Raw genomic sequence first — 21,768 nt, 5'->3', positions numbered from 1 at the left:
CATTTCATTGAAAGCGAATTTTTTGTGCTTGGGGTGATTTCGTTGGAAGCGAATTTTTTGTGCTTTGGGGTGATTTCTTTGGAAGCGAATATTTGTCTTCTCAGGAGATTTCTTTGCAAGCGAAATTTTTGTGTTCTGGGGTAATTTTGTTGGAAGCGAATTTTTTGTGTTCTCGGGTGATTTCGATGGAAGCGAATTTTTCATGTTCCTGGGTGATTTCGTTGGAAGCAAATATTTGTGTTCCCTGGTGATTTCGTTGGAACCTAATTTTTTATGTTCTGGGGTATTTTTGTTGGAAGCGAATTTTTTTCTGTTCTCGGGTGATTTCGATAGAAGCAAATTTTTCGTGTTCTGGGTTGATTTCTTTGGAAGTAAATTTTTTGTGTGTTGGGGTGATGTCGTTGGAAGCGATTTTTTTTTGTGTTCAGGGGTGATTTCGATGGAAGCAAATTTTTTCTGTTTTGTGGTAATTTCGTTTGACGTGAATTTTTTGTGTTCTCGGGTGATTTTGTTGGAAGCGAATTTGTTTGTTCTCTGGGATGATTTCTTTGGAAGCGCATATTTGTGTTATCAGGAGATTTCATTGGAAGCGAATTTTTTGTGTTCTGGGGTAATTTCGTTGGAAGCGAATTTTTTGTGTTCTTGGGTGATTTCGATGGAAGCAAATTTTTGAAATACGAGGTCATTGCGTTGGAAGCGTGTTTTCTGTGCTCTGGAGTCATTTCGTTGGAAGCGAATTTTTTGTGCTCTGTGGCGATTTCTTTGGATGCGAATTTTTTGTGTTCTCGGGGTATTTCGCTGGAAGCAAATATTTGTGTTCTCAGAAGATTACGTTGCAAGCGAATTTTTTGTGTTCTGGGGTAATTTGGTTGGAATCGAATTTTTTGTGTTCTCTGGTTTTTTCAATGGAAGCAAATTGTTGAAGTAGGGGGTCATTTCATTGGAATCGTGTTTTCTGTGCTCTGGAGTCATTTCGTTGGAAGGGAATTTTTTGAGCTCTGGGGTGATTTCATTGGAAGCAAATTTTTTTGTGCTCTGGGATGATTTCTTTGGAAGCGAATATTTGTGTTCTCAGGAGATTTCGTTGGAATCGAATTTTTTGTGTTCTGGGGTAATTTTTGTTGAAAGTGATTTTTTTGTGTTCTCGGGTGATTTCGATGGAAGCAAATTTTTGAAATATCGGGTCATTTCTTTGAAAGCGTGTTTTCTGTGCTCTGGAGACATTTCGTTGGAAGCGAAATTTTGTGTCCTGGGTTGATTTCGTTGGAAGCAAAATTTTTTTTTAAATATGGGGTGATTTTGTTGGAAGCGTGTCTTCTGTTCTCTGGAGTAATTTTTTGGAAGCAAATTTTTTGTGTTCTGGTGTAATTTCTTTGGAAGCGAATTTTTTGTGTTCTTGGGTGATTTCGATGGAAGCAAACTTTTTCTGTTCTGGGGTAATTTATTTGGAAGCCAATATTTGTGTTCTCGGGTGATTTTGTTGGAAGGGAAATTTTTGTGCTCTGGGTTAATTTGGTTGGATGTAAATTATTTCTATTCTGGGATAATTTTGTAGGATGCAAATTTTTTTTGTCTTTTCATGTAATTTCGTTGAAAGAGAATTTTTTGTGTTCTAGGGTGATTTCGTTGGAAGCGAATTTTTTGTGCTCTGGGGTGATTTCTTTTGAAACGAATATTTGTGTTCTCAGAAGATTTCGTTGGAACGAATTTTTTGTGTCTGGGGTCATTTTGATGGAAGCGAATTTTTTGTGTTCTCCAGTATTTTCGATGAAAGCAAATTTTTGAAGTAGGGGTTCATTTCGTTGGAAGCGTGTTTTCTGTGCTCTGGAATCATTTCGTTGAAAGCAATTTTTTTGTGTTCTGGGGTAATTTCTTTGGAAGAAAATTTTTCTGTTCTGAGGTAATTTCGTTGGAAGCCAACATTTGTATTCTCGGTTGATTTCGTTGGAAGCAAATTTTTGTGTTCTGGGGTGATTTTGTTGGAAGGGAAGTTTTTGTGCTCTTGGTTGATATCTTTGGAAGCAAATTTTTTCTCTTATGGGGTAATTTCGTTGGAAGCCAATATTTGTGTTCTCGAGTGATTTCATTGTAAGGGAATTTTTTGTGCTCTAGGGTGATTTCGTTGGAAGCTAATTTTTTGTGCTCTGGGGTGATTTCCTTGGTAGCGAATATTTGTGTTCCTGGGTGATTTTGTTGGAAGCAATTTTTTTTGTGTTCTGGGGTAATTACATTGGAAGCGAATATTTTTGTTTTCGTGTGATTTCGTTGAAAGCGAATTTTTTGTGTTCTAGGGTGATTTGATTGGGAGCGAATTTATTGTGATCTGGGGTGATTTCTGTGGAAGCGAATATTTGTGTACTCAGGAGATTTCGTTGCAAGCGAATTTTTTTGTGTTCTGGGGTAATTTCGTTGGAAGCGAAATTATTGTGTTCTCTGGTTTTTTCGATGGAAGCAAATTTTTGAAGTAGGCGGTTGTTTCGTTGGAAGCGTGTTTTGGTGCTCTGGAGTCATTTTGGTGGAAGCGAATATTTTGTGTTCTGGGGTGATTTCGTTGGAAGCGAATTTTTTGTGTTCTTGGGTAATTTCTTTGGAAGCGAATATTTTGTGTTCTCAGGTGATTTCCATGGAAGCCAATTTTTGAAGTATGGGGACATTTTGTTGGAAGCAAATGTTTTGTGCTTTGGGGTGATTTCGTTAGAAGCGAATTTTTTGTGCTCTGGTGTGATTTCTTTGGAAGTGAATATTTGTGTTATCAGGAGATTTCGTTGCAAGCGAATTTCTTGTGTACTGGGGTAATTTCGTTGGAAGCGATTTTTAATGTGTTCTCGGGTGATTTCGATGGAAGCGAATTTTTCATGTTCTAGGGTTATTTCTTTGGAAGCACATATTTGTGATCCTGAGTGATTTAGATGGAAGCAAATTTCTTCCGTTCTGGGGAAATTTCTTAGGAAGCCAATATTTTAGTTCTCGGGTGATTTTGTTGGAAGGGAATTTTTTGTGCTCGGGGTTGATTTGGTAGGAAGTACATATTTTCTGTTCTGGGGCAATTTCATTGGACACGAATTTTTTGTGTTCTAGGGTGATTTCTTTGGAAGAGAATAGTTGTGTTCTCAGGAGATTTCGTTGGACACGAATTTTATGTGTTCTCGTGTAATTTCGTTGGAAAAGAATTTTTTGTGTTTTCTGGGCTTTTCGAAGGAAGGAAATTTTTGAAGTATGGGGTCATTTCATTGGAAGCGTGTTTTCTGTTCTGTGGAGTCATTTTGTTAGAAGCGAATTTTTTGTACTCTGGGGTGATTTCGTTGGAAGCGAATTTTTTGTGTTCTCGGGTGATTTCTTTGAAAGGAATTTGTGCGTTCTAGGGTGATTTGGTTGAAATGATTTTTTTGTGCTCGGGGATGATATCTTTGGAAGCGAATATTTGTGTTCTCAGGAGATTTCGTTGGAAAAGAAATTTTTGTCTTCGGGGGTAATTTCGTTGGAAGCGAATTTTTTCTGTTCTGGGGTGATTTCGTTGGAAGCGAATTTTTTGTGCTCTGGGATGATTTCGTTGGAAGCGAATATTTGTGTTCTCAGGAGTATTCGTTGTATGCGAATTTTTGGTGTTCTGGGGTGATTTCGTTGGAAGGGAATTTTTGTGTTCTAGGGTGATTTCTTTGGAAGCGAATTTTTTGTGCTCTGGGATGATATCCTTGGAAGCGAATATTTGTATTCTCAGGAGATTTTGTTGGAAAAGAATTTTTTGTCTTCTGGTGTAATATCCTTAGAAAAGAATTTTTTGTGTTCTCCCGTCTTTTCGATGGAAGCAAATATTTGAAGTAAGGGGTCATTTCGTTGGAAGCCTGTTTTCTGTGCTCTGGAGTCATTTCTTTGGAAGCAAATTTTTTGTGCTCTGGGGTGATTTCGTTGGAAGCGAATATTTGTGCTCTCAGGAGATTTCATTGCAAGCGAATTTTCTGTGTTCTGGGGTGATTTTGTTGGAATCGAATTTTTTGTGTTCTCTGGTGATTTCGTTGAAAGGGAATTTTTGTGTTCTAGGGTGATTTCTTTGGAAGCGAAGTTTTTGTGCTCTGGGATGATATCTTTGGAAGCGAATATTTGTGTTCTCGGGACATTTCGTTGGAAGCGAATTTTTTGTGTTCTGGTGTAATTTCGTTAGAAACGAATTTTTTGTGTTTTCCAGTCTTTTCGATGGAGCAAATTTTTGAAGTAGGGGGTCATTTCGTTGGAATCATGTTTTCTGTGCTGTGGAGTCATTTTGTTGGAAGCAAATTTTTTGTACTCTGTGGTAATTTCGTTGGAAGCGAACATTTGTGTTCTCAGGAGATTTCGTTGCAAGCGAATTTTTGGTATTCTGGGGTGATTTCGTTGGAAGAGAATTTTTGTGTTCTAGGGTGATTTCTTTGGAAGCGAATTTTTTGTGCTCCGGGATGATAAGATTGGAAGCCAATATTTGTGTTCTCAGGAGATTTCATTGGAATAGAATTTTTTGTCTTCTGGGGTAATATGGTTGGAAGAGAATTTTTTGTGTTCTCCGATTTTTTCGATGGAAGCAAATTTTAGAAGTAGGGGGTCATTTCGTTGGATGGGTGTTTTCTGTGTCCTGTAGTTATTTCTTTGGAAGCGAATTTTTTGTGCTCTGGGGTGATTTCGTTGGAAGCGAATTTTTTGTGTTCTCGGGTGATTTCTTTGAAAGGGAATTTTTGTGTACTAGGGTGATTTCATTGGAAGCGAATTTTTGGTGCTCTGGGATGATATCCTTTGAAGCGAATATTTGTGTTCTCAGGAGATTTCGTTGGAAAAGAATTTTTTATCTTCTGGGGTAATATCGTTAGAAGAGAATTTTTTGTGTTCTCCGGTCTTTTCGATGGAAGCAAATTTTGAATTATGGGGTCATTTCGTTGGAAGCGTGTTTTCTGTTTCCTGGAGTCATGTCGTTGGAAGCGAATTTTTTGTGCTCTGGGCTCATTTCTTTGGAATCGAATATTTGTGTTCTCAGGAGATTTCGTTGCAAGCTAATTTTTTGTGTTCTGGAGTAATTTCCTTGGAAGCGAATTTTTTGTGTTCTCGCGTGATATCTTTAAAAGGGAATTTTTGCGTTCTTGGGTGATTTCGTTGGAAGCGAATTTTTTGTGCTCTGGGATGATATCTTTGGAAGCAAATATTTGTGTTCTCAGGAGATTTCGTTGGAAAAGAATTTTTTGTCCTCTGGGGTAATGTCGTTGGAAGAGAATTTTTGTGTTCTCCGTTTTTTTCGAGGGAAGCAATTTTTTGAAGTATGGGGTCATTTCGTTGGAAGCGTGTTTTATGTGCTCTGGAGTCATTTCGTTGGAAGCGATTTTTTTGTGCTCTGGGGTGATTTGGTGCTAGCGAATATTTGTGTTCTCAGGACATTTCGTTGCAAGCGAATTTTTTGTGTTCTTCGGTTTTTTCGATGGAAGCAAATTTTTGAAGTACGGGGTCATTTCGTTGGAAGCGTGTTTTCTGTGCTCAGGAGTCATTTCGTTGGAAGCGAATATTTTGTGCTCTGGGGTGATTTCGTTGGAAGCGAATATTTTGGGTTCTCGGGTGATTTCGTTGAAAGGGAATTTTTGCCTTCTAAGGTGATTTTGTTGAAATGATTTTTTTGTGCTCTGGGATGATATCTTTTCAAGTGAATATTTGTGTTCTCAGGAGATTTCGTTGGAAAAGAATTTTTTGTCTTCTGGGGTAATATCGTTGGAAGCGAATTTTTTTTGTGCTCTGGGATGATATCTTTGGAAGCAAATATTTGTGATCTCAGGAGATTTCGTTGGAAAAGAATTTTTTGTCTTCTGGGGTAATGTCGTTGGAAGAGAATTTTTTGTGTTCTCCGTTTTTTTCGATGCAAGCAATTTTTTGAAGTAGGGGGTCATTTCTTTGGAAGCATGTTTTCTGTGCTCTGGAATCTTTTCGTTGGAAGCGAATATTTGTGTTCTCAGGAGATTTCGTTCCAAGCGAATTTTTTGTGTTCTTTGGTTTATTCGATGGAAGCAAATATTTGAAGTAGGGGGTCATTTCATTGTAAGTGTGTTTTCTGTGCTCAGGAGTCATTTCGTAGTAAGCGAATTTTTTGTGCTCTGGGATGATATCTTTGGAATCGAATATTTGTGTTGTCAGGTGATTTCCTTGGAAAAGAATTTTTTGTCTTCTGTGGTAATGTCATTGGAAGAGAATTTTTTGTGTTCTCCGATTTTTTCGATGGAAGCAATTTTTTGAAGTAGGGGGTCATTTCGTTGGAAGCATGTTTTCTGTGCTCAGGAGTCATTTCGTTGGAAGCAAATTTTTTGTGTTTTCGAGTGATATCGTTGAAAGGGAATTTTTGTGTTCTAGGGTGATTTCGTTGGAAGCGAATTTTTTGGGTTCTCGGGTGATTTCGTTGAAAGGGAATTTTTGCGTTCTAAGGTGATTTTGTTGAAATGATTTTTTTGTGCTCTGGGATGATATCTTTGGAAGTGAATATTTGTGTTCTCAGGAGATTTCGTTGGAAAAGAATTTTTTGTCTTCTGGGGTAATATCGTTGGAAGCGAATTTTTTGTGCTCTGGGATGTTATCTTTGGAAGCGAATATTTGTGTTCTCAGGAGATTTCGTTGGAAAAGAATTTTTTGTCTTCTGGGGTAATGTCGTTGGAAGAGAATTTTTTGTGTTCTCTGGTTTTTTCGATGCTAGCAATTTTTGGAAGTAGGGGGTCATTTCCTTGGAAGCGTGTTTTCTGTGCTCTGGAGTCATTTCGTTGGAAGCCAATATTTGTGTTCTCAGGAGATTTCGTTGCAAGCGAATATTTTGTGTTCTGGGGTGATTTCGTTGGAAGCGAATTTTTTGTGTTCTCGGGTGATTTCCTTGAAAGGGAATTTTTGCGTACTAGGGTGATTTCGTTGGAAGCGAATTTTTTGTTTTCTGGGATGATATCTTTGGAAGCGAATATTTGTGTTCTCAGGAGATTTCGGTGGAAAAGAGTTTTTTGTGTTCTCCGATTTTACGATAGAAACAAATTTTTGAAGTAGGGTGTCATTTCGTTGGAAGCGTGTTTTCTGTGTTCTGGAGTCATTTCGTTGGAAGCGAATATTTTTGCTCTCGGGTGATTTCTTTGAAAGGGAATTTTTGTTTTCTGAGGTGATTTCGTTGGAAGCGAATTTTTTGTGTTCTCGGGTGATTTCCTTGAATGGGAATTTTTGTGTTCTAGGGTGATTTCTTTGGAAGCGAAGTTTTTGTGCGCTGGGATGACATCTTTGGAAGCAAGTATTTGTGTTATCAGGAGATTTCGTTGGAAAAGAATTTTTTGTCTTCTGGGGTAATATCGTTGGAAGAGAATTTTTTGTGTTCTCCAGTCTTCTCGATGGAAGCAAATTTTTGAAGTAGGGGGTCATTTCGTTGGAAGCGAGTTTTCTGTTCTCTGGAGTCATTTCTTTGGAAGCGAATTTTTTGTATTCTGGGGTAATTTCTTTGGAAGCGAATTTTTTCTGTTCTCGGGTGATTTCGATGGAAGCAAATTTTTGAAATATTGGATCATTTCGTTGGAAGCAAATTTTTCGTGTTCTAAGGTGATTTCGTTGGAAGAGAATTTTTTGTGTTTTCGGGTGATTTCGTTGAAAGGAAATTTTTGTGTTCTCGGGTGATTTCGTTTGAAACGAGTTTTTTATGGTCTAGGGTGATTTCATTGCAAGCGAATTTTTTTGTATTCTGCGGTAATTTCTTTGGAAGCGAATTTGTTGTGTTCTCGGGTGATTTCGTTGAAAGCAAATTTTTTCTGTTCTCGGGTGATTTCGTTGGAAGCGTGTTTTCTGTGCTCTGGAGTCATTTCGTTGGAAGCAAATTTTTTGTGCTCTGGCGTGATTTCGTTGGAAGCGAATTTTTTGTGTTCTCGGGGGATTTCGTTTGAAGCGAGTTTTTTATCTTCTAGGGTGATATCGTTGCAAGCGAATTTTTTGTGTTCTGGGGTAATATCGTTGGAAGTGAATTTGTTGTGTTCTCGGGTGATTTGGTTGAAAGCAAATTTTTTCTGTTCTCGGGTGATTTCGTTGGAAGCGTGTTTTCTGTGCTCTGGAGTCATTTCGTTGGAAGCGAATTTTTTGTACTCTGGGGTGATTTCGTTGGAAGCGAATATTTGTGTTCTCAGGAGATTTCGATGGAAGCGAATTTTTGTGTTCTGGGGTGATTTCGTTGGAAGCGAATTTTTTTTGTTCTCGGGTGATTTCTTTGAAAGGGAAATTTTGTTTTCTGAGGTGATTTCGTTGGTAGCGAATTTTTCCTGCTCTGGGATGATATCTTTGGAAGCGAATATTTGTGTTCTCAGAAGATTTCGTTGCAAGCGAATTATTTGTACTGGGCTGATTTCGTTGGAAGCGAATTTTTTTGTGTTCTCTTGTGATTTCGTTTAAAGGGAATTTTTGTGTTCTAGGGTGATTTCGTTGGAAGCGAATTTTTTGTGCTCTGGGATGATATCTTTGGAAGCGAATATTTCTGTTCTCAAGAGATTTCGTTGGAAAAGAATTTTTTGTCTTCTGGGGTAATATCGTTGAAAGCGAATTTTTTGTGTTCTCCGGTTTTTTCGATGGAAGCAAATTTTGAAGTACGGTGTCATTTCATTGGAAGCATGTTTTCTGTGGTCTGGAGTCATTTCGTTGGAAGCGAATTTTTTGTGCTCCGGGGTGATTTCGTTGGAAGCGAATTTGTCTTCTGGGGTAATGTCGTTGGAAGAGAATTTTTTGTGTTCTCCGGTTTTTTCTATGGAAACAAATTTTTGAAGTAGGGGGTCACTTCGTTGGAAGCGTGTTTTCTGTGCTCTGGAGTCATTTCTTTGGAAGCGAATTTTGTGTGCTCTGGGGTGATTTCGTTGGAAGGGAATTTTTTGTGTTCTCAGGTGATTTTTTTTGAAAGGGAATTTTTTTGTTGTAGGGTGATTTCGTTGGAATCGAATTTTTTGTTCTCTGGGATGATATCTTTGGAAGCGAATATATGTGTTCTCAGGAGATTTCGTTGGAAAAAATTTTTTGTCTTCTAGGGTAATATTATTGGAAGAGAATTTTTTGTGTTCTCCGTTTTTTTTTCGATGGAAGCAAATTTTTGAAATAGGGGGTCATTTCGTTGGAAGCGAATTTTTTTGTGCTCTGGGGTGATTTCGTTGGAAGCGAATATTTGTGTTCTCAGGAGATTTCGTTGCAAGCGAATTTTTTGTGTTCTGGGGTGATTTCGTTGGAAGCGAATTTTTTTTGTTCTGGGATGATATCTTTGGAAGCGAATATTTGTGTTCTCAGGAGATTTCGGTGAAAAAGAGTTTTTTGTGTTCTCCGGTTTTACGATAGAAGCAAATTTTTGAAGTAGGGGGTCATTTCGTTGGAAGCGTGTTTTCTGTGTTCTGGAGTCATTTCGTTGGAAGCGAATTTTTTTGTTCTAGGGTGATTTTGTTGGAAGCGAATTTTTTTGTTCTCTGGGATGATTTCTTTGGAAGCGAATATTTGTGTTCTCAGGAGATTTCGTTGGAAGCGAATTTTTTGTGTTCTGGGGTAATTTCTTTGGACGCAAATTTTTTTGTATTCTTGGGTGATTTCAATGGAAGCAAATTTTTGAAATATTGGGTCATTTCGTTGGAAGCGTGATTTCTGTGCTCTGGAGTCATTTCGTTGGAAGCGAATTTTTTGTGCTCTGGGGTGATTTTGTTCGAAGCGAATTTTTTGTGCTCTGGGGTGATTTGGTTGGAAGCGAATTTTTTGTCTTCTGTGGTGATTTCGATGGAAGCGAATTTTTTATGTTTTAGGGTGATTTCGTTGGAGGCGAATTTTTTTGTGTTCAGGGGTCATTTCATTGGAAGCATGCTTTCTGTGCTCAGGAGTCATATTTTTGGAAGCGAATTTTTTGTGCTCTGGGGTGATTTCGTTGGAAGCAAATTTTTTGTGTTCTCGGGGGATTTCGTTAAAAGGGAGTTTTTGTGTTCTAGGGTGATTTCTTTGGAAGCGATTTTTTTCTACTCTGTGATGATATCTTTGGAAGCGAATATTTGTGTTCTCAGGAGATTTCGTTGGAAAAGAATTTTTTGTCTTCTGGGGTAATATTGTTGGAAGATTTTTTTGTGTTCCCCGGTTTTTTTGATGGAAGCAAATTTTTGAAATAGGGGGTCATTTCGTTGGAAGCGTGTTTTCTGTTCTGTAGAGTCATTTTGTTGGAAGCGAATATATGTGTTCTCAGGAGATTTCGTTGAAAGCGAATTTTTTGTGTTCTAGGGTGATTTCGTTGGAAGCGAATTTTTTGTGTTCTGGGGACATTTCGATTGTAGGAAATTTTTGAAGTATGTGATCATTTCGTTGGAAGTTTGTTTTCTGTGCTCTGGAGTCATTTCTTTTGAAGCGAATTTTTTGTGTTCTGGGGTGAGTTCGATGGAAGCAAATATTTGTGTTCTCAGAAGATTTCTTTGCAAGCGACTTTTTTGTAGTCTGGGGTAATTGGTTTGGAAGCGAATTTTTGTGTCCTCATGTGATTTCAATGGAAGCAAATTTTTGAAGTATACGGTCATTTCGTTGGAAGCAAATTTTTTCTTCTTTGGGGTGATTTTGTTGGAAGCGAATTTATTGTGCTCTGGGGTGATTTCGTTGGAAGCAAATTTTTTGTCTCTGTGTTGATTTCGATGGAAGCGATTTTTTATGTTCTAGGGTGATTTCGTTGGAAGGGAAAATTTGTGTTCTTGGGTCATTTCATTCGAAGCGTGTTTTCTGTGCTCTGGAGTCATTTCGTTGGAAGCGAATTTTTTGTGTTCTCAGGAGATTTCATTGCAAGCGAATTTTCTGTGTTCTGCGGTGATTTCTTTGGAAGCGAATTTTTTTTTGTTCTCGGGGGATTTCAATGAAAGGGAATTTTTGTGTTGTAGGGTGATTTCTTTGGAAGAGAAATTTTTGTGCTCTGGGATGATATCTTTGAGAACGAATATTTGTTTTCTCAGGAGATTTCGTTGCAAAAGAATATTTTGTCTTCTGGGGAAATTTCGTTGGAAGCAAATTGTTTGTGTTCTGGGGTGATTTCGATGGTAGCAAATTTTTGAAGTATGGGGTCATTTTGTTGGACGCGTGTTTTCTATGCTCTGGAGTCATTTCTTTGGAAGCGAATTTTTTGTGCTCTGGGGTGATTTTGTTGGAAGCGAATATTTGTGTTCTCAGGAGATTTCGTTGCAAGCGAATTTTTTGTTTTCTGGGCTAATTTTTTTGGTGCGAATTTTTGGTGTTCTCAGGTGATTTCAATGGAAACAAATTTTTGAAGTAGGGAGTCATTTCGTTGGAAGCCTGTTTTCTGTGCCCTCGAGTCATTTTGTTGGATGCGAATTTTTTGTGCTCTGGGTTGATTTCTTCGGAAGCGAATTTTTTGTGTTCTCGGGTGATTTAGATGGTAGCAAATTTTTGAAGAATTGGGTCATTTCGTTGGAAACAATTTATTTGTGTTCTGAGGTGATTTCGTTGGAAGAGAAATTTTTGTGTGCTCAGGATTTTTCGATGGAAGCAAATTTTTGAAGTAGGGGGTCATTTCGTTGGAAGCGTGGTTTCTGTGCTCTGGAGTCATTTCGTTGGAAGTAAATTTTTTGTGTTCTTTGGTGATTTCGTTGGAAGCGAATTTTTTGTGTTCTGAGGTAATTTCGTTGGAAGCGAATTTTTTGTGTTCTCCGGTGATTTCGTTGAAAGGGAATTTTTTTTTGTGTTCTAGGGTGATTTCTTTGGAATCGAATATTTTGTGTTCTGCTTTGATTTCAATGGAAGCAAATATTTTCCGTTCTGTAGTAATTTCGTTGGACGTAACCTTTTTGTGTTCTCTGGTGATTTAGTTGAAAGGGAATTTTTTGTGATCTAGGGTGATTTCGTTGGAAGCGAATATTTGTGTTCTCAGGAGATTTCTTTGGAAAAGAATTTTTTGTCTTCTGGGGTAATATGGTTGGAAGAGAATTTTTTGTGTTCTCCGGTTTTTTCGATGGAAGCAAATTTTTGAAGTAGGGGGTCATATCGTTGGAAGCGTGTTTTCTTTGCTCTGAAGTCATTTCATTGGAAGCAAATTTTTTGTGCTCTGGGGTGATTTCGTTGGAAGCGAATTTTTTGTTTTCTCGGGTGATTTCTCTAAAAGGGAATTTTTTGTGTTCTGGGGTGATTTCGTTGGAAGCGAATTTTTTGTGCTCTGGGATGATATCTTTGGAAGCGAATATTTGTGTTCTCAGGAGATTTCGTTGGAAAAGAATTTTTTCTCTTCTGGGGTAATATCGTTGGAAGAGAATTTTTTGTGTTCTCCGGTTTCTTCAATGGAAGCAAATTTTTGAAATAAGGGGTCATTTCATTCATAACGAGTTTTCTGTGCTCTGGAGTCATTTCTTTGGAAGCGAATTTTTTGTGTTCTCAGATGATTTCAACGGAAACAAATTTTTGAAGTATGGTATCATTTCGTTCGAAGCGTATTTTCTGTGCTCTGGAGTCATTTCTTTGGAAGCGAATATTTTGTGTTCTGGGGAGATTTCGTTGGAAGCGAATATTTGTGTTCTCAGAAGATTTCCTTGCAAGCGAATTTTTTCTGTTCTCCGGTTTTTTCGATGGAAGTAAATTTTTGAAGTAGGAGGTCATTTCGTTGGAAGCATGTTTTCGGAGCTCTGGAGTCATTTCGTTGGAAGTGAATTTTTTGTGCTCTGGGTTGTTTTCGTTGGAAGCGAATTTTTTGTGTTCTGGGGTGATTTCGTTGAAAGGGAAATTTTGGTGTTCTGGGGTGATTTCGTTGGAAGTGAAATTTTTGTTCTCTGGGATGTTTTCTTTGGAAGCGAATATTTGTGTTCTCAGGAGATTTCGTTGGAAGCGAATGTTTTGTGTTCTGGGGTAATTTCATTGAAAGGGAATTTTTTATGTTCTAGGGTGATTTCGTTGGAAGCAAATTTTTTGTGCTCTGGAGTGATTTGGTTGGAAGCGAATTTTTTGTCTTCTATGGTGATTTCGATGGAAGCGAATATTTTATGTTCTAGAGTGATTTCGTTGAAAGCGAATTTTTTGTGTTCTGGAGTCATTTCATTGGAATCGTGTTTTCTGTGCTCTGGAGTCATTTTGTTAGAAGCGAATTTTTTGTGCTCTGTGATGTTTTCTTTGGAAGCGAATATTTGTGATCTCAGGAGATTTCGTTGGAAGCGAATTTTTTGTGTTCTGGGGTAATTTCGATGGAATAGAAATATTTATGCTCTCAAGATTTTTTGATGGAAGCAAATTTTTGAAGTAGGGAGTCATTTTGTTGGAAGCGTGTTTTCTGTGATCTGGAGTCATTTCGTTGTAAGCGAATTTTTTTGTGCTCTGGGGTGATTTCGTTGGTAGCGCATTTTCTGTGTTCTGGGATAATTTCTTTGGAAGTGAATTTTTTTTGTTCTCGGGTGATTTCGATGGATGCCAATTTTTGAAGTATGGGATCATTTCCTTGGAAGCGTGTTTTCTGTGCTCTGGAGTCATTTCGTTGGAAGAGAATTTTTTGTTTTCTGAGGTGATTTTGTTGGAAGCGAAATTTTTGTGTTCTAGGTTAATTTCGTTGGAAGCGAATTTCTTGTGTTCTGGGTTAATTTAGTTGGACGTGAATTTTTTGTGTTTTCGGGTGATTTCTTTGAAAGGAAATTTTTTATGTTCGAGGGTGATTTTGTAGGAAGAGAATTTTTTGTGCTCTGGGATGATTTCTTAGAAGTGAATATTTGTGTTCTCAGAAGATTTCGTTGGAAGCAAATTTTTTTGTGTTCTGGGGTCATTTCTTTGGAAATGAATTTTTTGTGTTCTCCGGTTTGTTTGATGGAAGCAAATTTTTGAAGGAAGGGGTCATTTCGTTGGAAGCATGTTTTCTGTGCTCTGGAGTCATTTCATTGGAAGTGAATTTTTTGTCCTCTGGGGTGATTTCGTTGGAAGCGAATTTTTTGTGTTCTCGGGTGATTTCCTTGAAAGGGAATTTTTTGTGTTCTGGGGTCATTTCATTGGAAGCGAATTTTTTGTGCTCTGGGATGTTTTCTTTAGAAGCGAATATTTGTGTTCTCATGAGAATTCGTTGCAAGAGAATTTTTTGTGTTCTGGGGTAATTTCATTGAAAGGGAATTTTATGGAGTGATTTGGTTGGAAGCGATTTTTTTGTCTTCTATGGTGATTTCGATGGAAGCGAATATTTTATGTTCTAGAGTGATTTCGTTGAAAGTGAATTTTTTTGTTCTGGGGTCATTTCATTGGAAGCATGTTTTCTGTGCTCTGGAGTCAATTTGTTGGAAGCAAATTTTTTGTGCTCTGGGTTGATTATGTTGGAATCGAAATTTTTGTATTCTTAGGTGATTTCATTGAAAGGGCATTTTTTGTGTTCTAGGGTGATTTTGTTGGAAGCGAATTTTTTGTGCTCTGGGATGATTTCTTTAGAAGTGAATATTTGTGTTCTCAGAAGATTTCATTGGAAGCGAATTTTTTTGTGTTCTGGGGTCATTTCTTTGGAAATGAATGTTTTGTGTTCTCTGGTTTGTTTGACGGAAGCAAATTTTTGAAGGAGGGAGTCATTTCGTTGGAAGCGTGTTTTCTGTGCTCTGGTGTCATTTCGTTAGAAGCGAATTTTTTGTCCTCTGGAGTGATTTCGTTGGAAGCGAATTTTTTGTGTTCTCGGGTGATTTCCTTGAAAGGGAATTTTTTGTGTTCTAGGGTGATTTCGTTGGAAGCAAATTTTTTGTGCTCTGGAGTGATTTGATTGGAAGCGAATTTTTTGTCTTCTATGGTGATTTTGATGGAAGCGAATTTTTTGTGTTCTCGGGTGATTTCAATGGGAGCCAATTTTTGAAGTATTGTATCATTTCCTTGGAATCGTGTTTTCTGTGCTCTTTAGTCATTTCGTTGGAAGCGAATTTTTTGTGTTCTGGGGTGATTTCGTTGGAAGCGAATATTTTGTGTTCTCAGGAGATTTCGTTGCAAGCGAATTTTTTGTGTTCTCCGGTTTTTTCGATGGAAGTAAATTTTTGAAGTAGGAGGTCATTTCGTTGGAAGCATGTTTTCAGAGCTCTGGAGTCATTTCGTTGGAAGCGAATTTTTTGTGCTCTGGGATGTTTTCTTTGGAAGCGAATATTTGTGTTCTCAGGAGATTTCGTTGCAAGCGAATTTTTTGTGTTCTGGGTAATTTAATTGAAAGGGAATTTTTTGTCTTCTATGGTGATTTCGATGGAAGCGAATATTTTATGTTCTAGGGTGATTTCGTTGAAAGCGAATTTTTTGTGTTCTGCGGTCATTTCATTGGAAGCGTGTTTTCTGGGCTCTGGAGTCATTTTGTTGGAAGTGAATTTTTTGTGCTCTGGGTTGATTATGTTGGAACCGAATTTTTTGTATTCTCGGGTGATTTCGTTGAAAGAGAATTTTTTGTGTTCTAGGTTGATGTTGTTGGAAGCGAATTTTTTGTGCTCTGGGGTAATTTTTTAGAAGTGAATATTTGTGTTCTGGAGTCACTTCATTGGAAGCGTGTTTTCTGTGCTCTGGAGTCATTTTGTTGGAAGCGAATTTTTTGTGCTCTGGGGTAATTTCGATGGAATCGAAATTTTTGTCCTCTCAGGACTTTTTGATGGAAGCAAATTTTTGAAGTAGGGAGTCATTTCATTGGAAGCGAATTTTTTGTGCTCTGGGATGCTTTTTTTTGGAAGCGAATATTTTTGTTCTCAGGAGATTTCGTTGGAAGCGAATTTTTTGTGTTCTGGGGTAATTTCGATGGAATAGAATTTTTGTGCTCTCAGGACTTTTCGATGGAAGCAAAGTTTTGAAGTAGGGAGTAATTTCGTTGGAAGCGTGTTTTCTGTGCTCTGGAGTCATTTCGTTGGAAGCGATTTTTTTGTGCTCTGATGTGATTTCGTTGGTAGCGCATTTTCTGTGTTCTGGGATAATTTCGTTGGAAGTGAATTTTTTGTGTTCTCGGGTGATTTCGATGGAAGCCAATTTTTGAAGTATGGGATCATTTCCTTGGAAGCATGTTTTCTGTGCTCTGGAGTCATTTCATTGGTAGAGAATTTTTTGTGGTCTGGGGTGATTTTGTTGGAAGCGAATATTTTGTGCTCTGGAGTGATTTGGTTGGAAGCGAGTTTTTTGTCTTCTATGGTGATTTCGATGGAAGCGAATTTTTTATGTTCTAGGGTGATTTCGTTGAAAGCGAATGTTTTGTGTTCTGGAGTCACTTCATTGGAAGCGTGTTTTCTGTGCTCTGGAGTCATTTTGTTGGAAGAGAATTTTTTGTCCTCTGGGATGTTTTCTTTGGAAGCGAATATTTGTGTTCTCAGGAGATTTCGTTGGAAGCGAATTTTTTTTGTTCTGGGGTAACTTTGATGGAATAGAAATTTTTGTGCTCTCAGGACTTTTTGATGGAAGCAAATTTTTGAAGTAGGGAGTCATTTCATTGGAATCGAATTTTTTGTGCCCTGGGATGGTTTTTTTTTGGAAGCGAATATTTTTGTTCTCAGGAGATTTCGTTGGAAGCGAGTTTTTTGTGTTCTGGGGTAATTTCGATGGAAAAGAAATTTTTGTGCTCTCAGGACTTTTCGATGGATGCAAATTTTTGAAGTAGGGAGTCATTTCGTTGGAAGCGTGTTTTCTGTGCTCTGGAGTCATTTCGTTGGAAGCGAATTTTTTGTGCTCTGATGTGATTTCGTTGGTAGAGCATTTTCTGTGTTCTGGGATAATTTCGTTGGAAGTGAATATTTGTGTTCTCGGGTGATTTCGATGGAAGCCAATTTTTGAAGTATGGGATCATTTGCTTGGAAGCGTGTTTTCTGTGCTCTGGAGTCATTTCTTTGGAAGATAATTTTTTGTGGTTGGGGTGATTTCGTTGGAAGCAAATTTTTTGTGTCGTGGGGCAATTTCATGGGAAGCGAATTTTTTCTGTCTTGGTGTGTTTTTGTTGGAAGCGAATTTTTGGTGGTCTGTGGTGATTTCGTTGGAAGCGTGTTTTCTGTGGTCTGGAGTGATTACTTTGGAAGCGAATATTTGTGTTCTCAGGAGATTTCATTGGAAAAGAATTTTTTGTCTTCTGGGGTAATATGGTTGGAAGAGAATTTTTTGTGTTCTCCGTTTTTTTCCATGGAAGCTAATTTTTGAAGTAGGGGGTCATATCGTTGTAAGCATGTTTTCTGTGCTCTGAAGTCTTTTCATTGGAAGCGAATTTTTTGTGCTCTGGGGTGATTTCGTTGAAAGCAAATATTTGTATTCTCAGGAGATTTCGTTGCAAGCTAATTTTTTGTGTTCTAGTTTGATTTCGTTGGAAGCGATTTTTTTGTGCTCTGGGATGATATCTTTGGAAGCGAATGTGTTCTCAGGAGATTTCGTTGGAAAAGAATTTTTTCTGTTTTGGGGTAATATCGTTGGAAGAGAATTTTTTGTGTTCTCCGGTTTCTTCGATGGAAGCAAATTTTTGAAGTAAGGGGTCATTTCGTGAAAGGGTGTTTTCTGTGCTCTGGAGTCATTTCTTTGGAAGCGAATTTTTTGTGTTCTCGGGTGATTTCAATGGAAAGAAATTTTTGAAGTATGGTATCATTTCGTTCGAAGCGTGTTTTTGTGCTCTGGAGTCATTTTGTTGGAAGCGAATTTTTTGTGTCCTGGGGAGATTTCGTTGGAAGCGAATATTTGTGTTCTCAGAAGATTACGTTGCAAGCGAATTTTTTCTGTTCTCCGGTTTTTTTGACGGAAGTAAATTTTTGAAGTAGGAGGTCATTTCGTTGGAAGCATGTTTTCGGAGCTCTGGAGACATTTCTTTGGAAGCGAATTTTTTGTGCTCTGGGATGATATCTTTGGAAGCGAATATTTTTGTTCACGGGTGATTTCGTTGAAAGGGAATTTTTTGTGTTCTGGGGTCATTTCGTTGAAAGAAATTTTTGGTGTTCTGGGGTGATTTCGTTGGAAGCGAATTTTTTGTGCTCTGGGATGTTTTCTTTGGAAGCGAATATTTGTGTTCTCAGGAGATTTCGTTGGAAGCGAATTTTTTGTGTTCTGGGGTCATTTCGTTGAAAGAAATTTTTGTTGTTCTGGGGTGATTTCGTTGGAAGCGAATTTTTTGTGCTCTGGGATGTTTTCTTTGGAAGCGAATATTTGTGTTCTCAGGAGATTTCGTTGGAAGCGAATTTTTTGTGTTCTGGGGTAATTTCATTGAAAGCGAATTTTTTATGTTCTAGGGTGATTTCGTTGGAAGCAAATTTTTTGTACTCTGGAGTGATTTGGTTGGAAGCGAACTTTTTATCTTCTATGGTGATTTCGATGGAAGCGAATTTTTTATGTTCTAGGGTGATTTCATTGAAAGCGAATTTTTGGTGTTCTGGGGTCATTTCATTGGAATGGTATTTTCTGTGCTCTGGAGTCATTTTGTCGGAATCGAATTTTTTGTGCTCTGGGTTGATTATGTTGGAAGCGAATTTTTTGTATTCTCGGGTGATTTCGTTGAAAGGGAATTTTTTGTGTTCGAGGGTGATTTCGTTGGAAGCGAATTTTTTTGTGCTCTGGGATGTTTTCTTTGTAAGCGAATATTTTTGTTCTCAGGTGATTTCGTTGGAAGCGAATTTTTTGTGTTCTGGTGTAATTTCGTTGGAATAGAAATTTTTGTGCTCTCAGGATTTTTCGATGGAAGCAAATTTTTGAAGTAGGGAGTCATTTCGTTGGAAGCGTGTTTTCTGTGCTCTGGAGTCATTTCGATGGAAGCGAATTTTTTGTGCTCTGGGGTGATTTCGTTGGAAGCACATTTTTAGTGTTCCGGGATAATTTCATTGGAAGTGAATTTTTTGTGTTCTCGGGTGATTTCGATGGAAGCCAATTTTTGAAGTATGGGATCATTTCCTTGGAAGCGTGTTTTCTGTGCTCTGGTGTCATTTCGTTGGAAGACAATTTTTTGTGCTATGGGGTGATTTTGTTGGAAGCGAAATTTTTGTCTTCTGTGGTAATTTCGATGGAAGCGAATTTTTTATGTTTTAGGGTGATTTCGTTGGAAGCGAATTTTTTGTTCTCTGGGATGATATCTTTGGAAGCGAATATTTGTGTTCTCAGGCGATTTCGTTGGAAAAGAATTTTTTCTTCTGGGGTAATATCGTTGGAAGAGAATTTTTTTGTTCTCCTTTTTCTTAGATGGAAGCAAATTTTTGAAGTAGGGGGTCATTTCGTTGGAAGCGTGTTTTCTGTGCTCTGGAGTCACTTCGTGGGAAGGGAATTTTTGGTGCTCAGGTGTGATTTCGTTGGAAGCACATTTTTTGTGTTCTCGGGTGATTTATTTTACAGAGAATTTTTTGTGTTCTCCGGTTTCTTCGATGGAAGCAAATTTTTGAAGTAAGGGGTCATTTCGTGAAAGGGTGTTTTCTGTGCTCTGGAGTCATTTCTTTGGAAGCGAATTTTTTGTGTTCTCGGGTGATTTCAATGGAAAGAAATTTTTGAAGTATGGTATCATTTCGTTCGAAGCGTGTTTTTGTGCTCTGGAGTCATTTTGTTGGAAGCGAATTTTTTGTGTCCTGGGGAGATTTCGTTGGAAGCGAATATTTGTGTTCTCAGAAGATTACGTTGCAAGCGAATTTTTTCTGTTCTCCGGTTTTTTCGACGGAAGTAAATTTTTGAAGTAGGAGGTCATTTCGTTGGAAGCATGTTTTCGGAGCTCTGGAGACATTTCTTTGGAAGCGAATTTTTTGTGCTCTGGGATGATATCTTTGGAAGCGAATATTTTTGTTCACGGGTGATTTCGTTGAAAGGGAATTTTTTGTGTTCTGGGGTCATTTCGTTGAAAGAAATTTTTGGTGTTCTGGGGTGATTTCGTTGGAAGCGAATTTTTTGTGCTCTGGGATGTTTTCTTTGGAAGCGAATATTTGTGTTCTCAGGAGATTTCGTTGGAAGCGAATTTTTTGTGTTCTGGGGTCATTTCGTTGAAAGAAATTTTTGTTGTTCTGGGGTGATTTCGTTGGAAGCGAATTTTTTGTGCTCTGGGATGTTTTCTTTGGAAGCGAATATTTGTGTTCTCAGGAGATTTCGTTGGAAGCGAATTTTTTGTGTTCTGGGGTAATTTCATTGAAAGCGAATTTTTTATGTTCTAGGGTGATTTCGTTGGAAGCAAATTTTTTGTACTCTGGAGTGATTTGGTTGGAAGCGAACTTTTTATCTTCTATGGTGATTTCGATGGAAGCGAATTTTTTATGTTCTAGGGTGATTTCATTGAAAGCGAATTTTTGGTGTTCTGGGGTCATTTCATTGGAATGGTATTTTCTGTGCTCTGGAGTCATTTTGTCGGAATCGAATTTTTTGTGCTCTGGGTTGATTATGTTGGAAGCGAATTTTTTGTATTCTCGGGTGATTTCGTTGAAAGGGAATTTTTTGTGTTCGAGGGTGATTTCGTTGGAAGCGAATTTTTTTGTGCTCTGGGATGTTTTCTTTGTAAGCGAATATTTTTGTTCTCAGGTGATTTCGTTGGAAGCGAATTTTTTGTGTTCTGGTGTAATTTCGTTGGAATAGAAATTTTTGTGCTCTCAGGATTTTTCGATGGAAGCAAATTTTTGAAGTAGGGAGTCATTTCGTTGGAAGCGTGTTTTCTGTGCTCTGGAGTCATTTCGATGGAAGCGAATTTTTTGTGCTCTGGGGTGATTTCGTTGGAAGCACATTTTTAGTGTTCCGGGATAATTTCATTGGAAGTGAATTTTTTGTGTTCTCGGGTGATTTCGATGGAAGCCAATTTTTGAAGTATGGGATCATTTCCTTGGAAGCGTGTTTTCTGTGCTCTGGTGTCATTTCGTTGGAAGACAATTTTTTGTGCTATGGGGTGATTTTGTTGGAAGCGAAATTTTTGTCTTCTGTGGTAATTTCGATGGAAGCGAATTTTTTATGTTTTAGGGTGATTTCGTTGGAAGCGAATTTTTTGTTCTCTGGGATGATATCTTTGGAAGCGAATATTTGTGTTCTCAGGCGATTTCGTTGGAAAAGAATTTTTTCTTCTGGGGTAATATCGTTGGAAGAGAATTTTTTTGTTCTCCTTTTTCTTAGATGGAAGCAAATTTTTGAAGTAGGGGGTCATTTCGTTGGAAGCGTGTTTTCTGTGCTCTGGAGTCACTTCGTGGGAAGGGAATTTTTGGTGCTCAGGTGTGATTTCGTTGGAAGCACATTTTTTGTGTTCTCGGGTGATTTATTTTACAGAGAATTTTTTGTGTTCTCCGGTTTCTTCGATGGAAGCAAATTTTTGAAGTAAGGGGTCATTTCGTGAAAGGGTGTTTTCTGTGCTCTGGAGTCATTTCTTTGGAAGCGAATTTTTTGTGTTCTCGGGTGATTTCAATGGAAAGAAATTTTTGAAGTATGGTATCATTTCGTTCGAAGCGTGTTTTTGTGCTCTGGAGTCATTTTGTTGGAAGCGAATTTTTTGTGTCCTGGGGAGATTTCGTTGGAAGCGAATATTTGTGTTCTCAGAAGATTACGTTGCAAGCGAATTTTTTCTGTTCTCCGGTTTTTTCGACGGAAGTAAATTTTTGAAGTAGGAGGTCATTTCGTTGGAAGCATGTTTTCGGAGCTCTGGAGACATTTCTTTGGAAGCGAATTTTTTGTGCTCTGGGATGATATCTTTGGAAGCGAATATTTTTGTTCACGGGTGATTTCGTTGAAAGGGAATTTTTTGTGTTCTGGGGTCATTTCGTTGAAAGAAATTTTTGGTGTTCTGGGGTGATTTCGTTGGAAGCGAATTTTTTGTGCTCTGGGATGTTTTCTTTGGAAGCGAATATTTGTGTTCTCAGGAGATTTCGTTGGAAGCGAATTTTTTGTGTTCTGGGGTCA

Source organism: Meriones unguiculatus, chromosome 5 (assembly GCF_030254825.1).
Source record: "Meriones unguiculatus strain TT.TT164.6M chromosome 5, Bangor_MerUng_6.1, whole genome shotgun sequence".
NCBI classification, from domain to species: Eukaryota; Metazoa; Chordata; class Mammalia; order Rodentia; family Muridae; genus Meriones; species Meriones unguiculatus.
The sequence above is the reverse complement of the archived record's forward strand: the minus strand, read 5'-3'. Positions refer to the sequence as shown.